At 38.2% G+C, this 7,500-nt stretch overlaps 1 long non-coding RNA gene across 1 annotated transcript in view; it reads right to left on the bottom strand.

Annotated features, from left to right (window-relative positions):
• Positions 1–6,835: 6,835 nt before the first annotated feature.
• The window catches only part of LOC146913792 (uncharacterized), a 2,740-nt gene continuing 2,075 nt past the window's right edge, over positions 6,836–7,500 (bottom strand). Inside the window, exon 4 of the long non-coding RNA XR_015015044.1 lies at positions 6,836–7,028. This is a non-coding gene — a long non-coding RNA (uncharacterized LOC146913792). The remainder of the gene's footprint in view (positions 7,029–7,500) is intronic.

The following is a 7,500-nucleotide window of genomic DNA, read 5'->3' as shown; positions in this document are numbered from 1 at the left end:
CGACCAAAGAGTGCAAAATCTCAATTTTCCCCCAAGTGCGCGTTCACCGACGGGTCAAATTTTGTCCCCCAAATATTCGGCCATGTTTAGTCCATCATAAGGGCCTCCCCCAAGAAATTTTGGGGATTTTGCACGCGGGATTCGTTAATTACGAATTTTTAAGCGTCAAAACGTCAAGAAAGCACGACATCCGCGCTAGTCGACCTAGAATTCGAGTTTTGAGCTGGTTTTTTGCAGGCATCTCTATAAAAATACATGCAGAGGATCTGCCAAGTTTCGTGGAAAACCGACAACGCCTCGACTTATTTTGATTTTTCGACCAAAGAGTGCAAAATCGCAAGAACGTAGGTGGACGTTTGAGTTTTGAGCTCATCCTCTGAAGAGGCTACCGACGCAACACATTGAGTGTATATGCAATAGAAGTGTCGTCCGTGCACAACACTTGGTGGGCAAAGGCACCGCGTTTCGACTTCCCCACAAAACTCAACCCACACAAGGCCAGTCAAATAGAAGTGTGTCGAGAAACATGACAAGTAATGCAAGTCTTGCCCTCTTGGCGTTTTTGATAGCGAGGTCCTTCCTCGCTAGGGCATAGAATATGCTGTAACACCCATACCAGACGTATCTAGAAAGTCTAGCACGTGTGTCAATATTAGTACTGGATACATTAAAATTTACAACATAAACTACATACAAACGAATATTTATACAACAAATTGCGTCCGAACATAAATAACATAACCATCTCAACCATACATATATAATTAATCCTTAAAAATCCAAAGCATCCTGCAGCGACACGAACGCACACTTGTTGAAATATCCATCCGACTTCAAGCTTGCAAATCCAACCTGTTTATCTGAAACAAATAAGGATTGGGATGAGACATAATGTCTCAGTGAGTTCCCCTAAATCCTAGGCTATAGGCAACCTCAAGGGGAAACCTACGGTCACCACGTGTCTACATTACAACCTGACGGTTGATTATACGTGTGTGGGGACTTGCATACTAGACGGTCGTGCATACTAGAGCCGTCATAGTCTTATCTTAACTTGTTATAGGCTTCACTTCCTATACGTGTCATGGCGGTTGAGGGGGAACCTAAAACCGCATTGCCAAGAATACACTCTATGTATCGAGGCCTAAACATAACATAATCATGGCACGATTCTAAACCGGACGATTAGGGGAAACCTTAGATCGTCTTCGGTATCATGTTCTTACTTGTTCTATTCCATGCCTTAAGCTTGTCATATAGCATCTAGTGCTCTTGTTCTTAAACATAAACGTGCATGGATTCTTACATGATCATAATCATAGTCGTCATAGAATCATAATCATAACATACATAAACGTACATAAGTTCATTCATTAGGTTAGCGTTGAACAAACAATATTATCTTGATTCATTTTACGGATAGTCCCGGGTGGAGTAACCCCGAGATCAATCCCATACATGACCGATGTACGTACATCGGACTCCCTCGGTGTCGTGCGGGTCCCTTGCGGCTTAAACCGTTCCCCTTAGGTCGAGAACCTCCCGTATCCCCCTGGCGTGGATAACAAGAGACACGAGCACCTACGTCTTGCTTAAAGTCTTATTCAAGCATAAAGGTCTTATACTTAACTTACGTAAATGATCATCACGAGTCTGTAACCTACTCGATTAGCGATGAATCATTTCGTGCATAATCTTGATCATACATAACTTCTACCTAATGTGCTTAAGTTACATAATAGCATGGTCGTTCTCGAGTATCTAAGTCGAGGTTCTATAAATTCCCAGCACTTAGAGATCATATGCTACCCAAACGTAATACATGTTATCTTAATCTCGTGTACCATGTGTTGCCGATCAATGGTTAAATGTTTGCTCACTTATTTCCCTTTTTGCAACTTGAATAAGAAAACAGTAATAATAAATAGTATTGCAAACACTAACAACATTTCTTGGCAATTCATGGCACAAAGGGGTACTAATTTCTCTAATTCATAAACTAGCATGATCATGATTCTCACATGGACACACACACAAACCCAAGGTAGGAAAACTATCTAAAGAACTCACCTCAAACATTCTCCACAACTCATTTGTAATTCTGTTTAAACCCTTGAGCATCCAAACTTTAGCACAACAAAGCAACTTATAATCATGGTTTGGCTCCGAATCCCACTTCTGGTCTCCAACTTCAAAAACGACTACAGACTTCAATTTTGAACCGAACTTAGTGAAACTAATGTCAAGGCGTCGGGAATTCCGTTAGCTATCCATAGCAACAACAACCGCTCGATTCCGAATCACAGTAAGAAAGTTCTTGCCATTTCGGTGGAGCCCTGTTCCAAAATCCGTAACCAGAATTCAGCAGAAAATACAAAACTTAAAACATATTTTCCGAATTCATTTCTATTCCGAATTGCACGAAACTTATATCCGATTTGAAGGGAATTGAATGACGAATCTAAATATCCAGCAAACATTTTTCTGTCAGCTGTCTAAAACAGCTTATTTACCTGCTAAGCACTTCTGCAAAACAGCTTATTCCTAGATTTATGCTTTTGCCATAGTTTCTACTTATCCATCCTTCCAATCTTGCTACTTCAACAGCAACTACAACAACTCTAATGTTCTTGTCAACCCAAGGTATAAATCGTTCACACTCATAAGCCAAAACTTAATTTCACCTCTTGCATCAACGTAAATCCATTCATATAATAGCTTAAGCACTTGATTCTACCATTCCAAACAGCATATAAGCCCTACCTGCAGTAGATTAAACCCCAATTTATTAAACCTAAATCCATATTTCACACACCCTAATTCAGCTTGTGCTTTCTCCACTAATCTCTTGCAATTATACATCAATTCAAACACCTAGGCTTAGAAAATCACACAAACCTAAGGGTGGGAATTGAGCTAGAGAACTTACTTTGATTAGTCTGAAAAGCTTCCATTCCCAACTTATGACCCAGACACTGATTTGAGTTTCTTGTTCCTCTACCACGTCAGCAATACATGCATACAACCACTAAAGCTTGAAGAATCAACATTCCAAGTATGAGAAAGGAAAGGATGTATCGGCCAGCAAGGAAGAAGAAGAGAAGTAGGAGTTGTAAACATAAATCACGCTTCAAATCATCCAAGATTCATGATAGAAGGATTGCTTGTTGGATTGGTTAGAGTTTGGATAATAAATTAAAAATTAAGAGTGAAGAGGGAGGAAAAACCGTGAGAGGAGGGAGAGGATGAGGGAATATGCTTCTGATTTGTGTGGATAAGAATGGGAAAAATGAATGAAAAATATCTCTTGGCCTAACGTGAATTTACCACATTACCCTTCATAATATTTCTTCTCTGACATGTTCAGTGATATTGCGGTATGTCGATAATTTAGCGGGATGTTACACCCTACCCCCCTTAAAGAAATTTCGTCCTCGAAATTTGGAAATCACTTACCAATCATCATTGGTCTAAGCCATACATATTCTAATCATACATTCTCAAGGGGTTCATCGTATAATTTCCCATCTAAACATGTAACTCACTCTTCTTACTTAATCCTCACAAAAGAAAATAGTCTCTTCAATCTTAGTCTCTTACTCAAAATCACAGAACTATCTCTGAACATCATGATTGAAACTTACCTTTTTGCTACATGCGAATTGGTTATCTTGAATCTATAACTTATCCACTTAGTATGAACCATTCATAGTAACTTTTCATTATCTAAAACACTCAGGATTTGCCTGTAAACTGGGATCCTACCAGAAACCAGGTTTGCCCTGCAGTGCTCTCTTGCATTTAAAACATCTTATCATGTAAACATATAGTTCATACATTATCTTACTTACTGTACCTTGAGATACATGCCTCTTACTTTCATTACTCACTTAGACGATTCCATGAATCTCTTATCTCTTTTCAGAGCCTTAGGAAATCTTCGATCTCATTGCAATCTCATTGCATCTTATCGCACCCGAACCAATGGGTAACTCACATAACTTGACATGAAAAGTGTAATCAACTCACCACTTCATCTGATAATCTATTAATCAACATTATGGTTCACATACTCTTGAAACTTACTAGCACATCCACTTGCACATACATCGTAGACTCTTAATACAATTCCGTGTATCCTACATGGTATTGGCTTCATACGGACATTGTCATCTCCATAACATGTACATACTTTTATGTGCCGCCTCTTGTTGAATGATAATGATACGTGTTCTAAAATCGTCCTTAAAGAAATTTTTCTTAAACTTTGGTATTTGGGTTCTCGGAACGAATTTATATATGACTAAAAGATTTTATCATTTCCAAAACTGATTGTATAAAGGAACCACCGGACGAGTTTCGATATTTTTGGAAAAAGATTTAACAACTCGCCCAAAACTTGTCCACGACAAGTTGGTCCTGAAGTTTTGTACGTCTTAAGTGAGTTTACTTACGACGTACTCCATCAGTTTCGAAAATGTATAATTCCATGAGTTTAAATAAAATATCGTTCCCAAGTTCCATAATACCAATCTTAACTTTTAAAAGCTTTAAAATTATGACTTAACATATTTTAACAAGTATCGTTTTCACTCAACAAGTATCGTATACGAAAGTATGATTCTCATTGCACAACTCGAGAGTTGCATCTCCTTTCATAATAACATACTTAACTCCGAAGGTAGATTCTTACATTCTTAACTGATATACATACTCACAATACCGCTTACATATTCGTAGGAAATCCTTGAACCTCTTGACATTAACTTGTCTTATGATGCTTCTGCTAAACTTGCCTTACCAACCGAACATTCTTCACGAAGCTTCATACATACTAAAACTCCCATGTGTTCCATGGCGCTACTCTGATTCCCACCGGTTGGCTTAAACTAATACTCTAACCCGTTCGAGCAATTGAAACTTCAATTCATGCTTACCACTTGAATACTAACTTCTTAAACTGTTCTCAAGATTTCCCATGTTGCACCCAACTCACAACCTTACACTTAGTTCTTACCACTACCTTGTAGGATCAAAACTCATGATAACTTATCTTATGCTCATAATACTTGACTCGGGGGTAAACCTTATGTTCTTGCTGGTTGCATTTACCACACATATCATATTTGAACTTGTTTTCAAGTAAACTCAAAATCTGTTAACAAACCCATCTAGCACTTGAACATGACTTTCTTGAATATCTAATCCTTGTACCTTCGCATTCTCGCGGACTATATTTTTCTTAATCATACCAATGCTTGCTCATTAATTTTTTTTTTCTTTTAAAGAAAACTTCGTAAACTAGCGCACGGGTCATTGACGTTGATGATTTTTCTACTTTATAAACATATTAAGTTTAGGCCCCGGCTGTTGCTCTAAAATCATAGAACGAGTTGATAACACACACGTGCCATCAAACCTAGACTCTAATAAGTCTAGCCCGTTCTACGAGTGTTATAGCAAACCGGTTCCTAGAAAATCTCTTGTGAATTTTTTTTCCAAAATATCAACTTCAATCGGCCATACGCGTAAATCTTTCTAAATATTATTTAAACTTTATAGTTCAATTTCATAATGAGCCTTAGGGAGTCAATTAAGCAAAACATAGGTTCGAGAGATACGTCATAATTCCACATAATCCGAGAACCTTGTGATTTCTCATAACTTCTTAATTCATACCTTCACCTCTATGACTTCCATATCAATACCGGAACTTCCAAACTCTTGATCTGAGCTCTTCCTTGACTCTTGACACATTAACTTCCAAAACTACCTTAAACCGTATCGATTCCGTTAATACTTGTCCATGCACTTTGTTCCTTAGAAATCATAGAATGTGATGTGCATTCGTTACTTGATGTCATAAAAGATTTTCATCACGTAAAATATTATTGTGAAGACATCTCTCCAATAGTCATTGCAAGCCATAGAAACAAACTAGTAAATTTCACAAAACGGGGAGTTTCATCACAGGCTTGCTATTGGTGAGCTTCTCCAACTCTATTTTTCAGGAAACATTTATTGCATAAAATTCTTATTCTCAAGTATACAATGCACATCATTCATTCCTATCGTCGTAAAATATTCTGTAACATATGCATGGCAACATCAACCTTTTTCGATACAATTCTTGGCACACCGGAAATCAATGCCTTACTTCTGATAACATAAACTTTCTCTTGAATCCTTAACTTCCTCCACTATGAAAAGCTTACCTCGTTACATTGCCACTTACGCAACTTTCCGAGCATACTTGTCCTTAACTTCATTCACATATCGCTATTCCTGAGAGCCTGCCGACTCCGTTATCATATGTCGACTTATATCTATCTTGTATCCTTGTACTGACATTCCAGAATATATATATATTCCAAGTTCTTCACTTAAGGATACATGAAGTATCACTAACATCATACTCGAATTTGTCGGAACGTTCTTTCTTAACATGCCTTACATTCCCGGAGGATTCACTCTTGTGCTTGATTAGTTCACCAGCCACCTTTTGGCACGATCAAACTCTTACTAATACTTATCCAAGTTCTTACTTCTGAGTTCACACTTTCCAGTGCATCTTCATCACATACTTCGTTCATCCTGGGTCCTATTCAGCTCTCAGACATCCGTTCTAACCGTCGAGTGCTAAATTGAGTTGATCAGGCTCAACTAACAACGACAATTAAAACATTTACCCGAAACTCAATGGTCCCACTACCTTAGTTGTAATTTAATGACCCATGGCACGATCTGAATCGACCTGCTCTGATACCAAATGTAACACCCATACCAGACGTATCTAGAAAGTCTAGCACGTGTGTCAATATTAGTACTGGATACATTAAAATTTACAACATAAACTACATACAAACGAATATTTATACAACAAATTGCGTCCGAACATAAATAACATAACCATCTCAACCATACATATATAATTAATCCTTAAAAATCCAAAGCATCCTGCAGCGACACGAACGCACACTTGTTGAAATATCCATCCGACTTCAAGCTTGCAAATCCAACCTGTTTATCTGAAACAAATAAGGATTGGGATGAGACATAATGTCTCAGTGAGTTCCCCTAAATCCTAGGCTATAGGCAACCTCAAGGGGAAACCTACGGTCACCACGTGTCTACATTACAACCTGACGGTTGATTATACGTGTGTGGGGACTTGCATACTAGACGGTCGTGCATACTAGAGCCGTCATAGTCTTATCTTAACTTGTTATAGGCTTCACTTCCTATACGTGTCATGGCGGTTGAGGGGGAACCTAAAACCGCATTGCCAAGAATACACTCTATGTATCGAGGCCTAAACATAACATAATCATGGCACGATTCTAAACCGGACGATTAGGGGAAACCTAAGATCGTCTTCGGTATCATGTTCTTACTTGTTCTATTCCATGCCTTAAGCTTGTCATATAGCATCTAGTGCTCTTGTTCTTAAACATAAACGTGCATGGATTCTTACATGATCATAATCATAGTCGTCATAGA

This window comes from Medicago sativa, chromosome 6, assembly GCF_051527215.1.
Source record: "Medicago sativa cultivar Bolivia chromosome 6, Bolivia_mono, whole genome shotgun sequence".
Lineage (NCBI taxonomy): Eukaryota > Viridiplantae > Streptophyta > Magnoliopsida > Fabales > Fabaceae > Medicago > Medicago sativa.
Note: the sequence above shows the minus strand (reverse complement) of the source record. Positions and strands in the feature narration are given on the sequence as shown.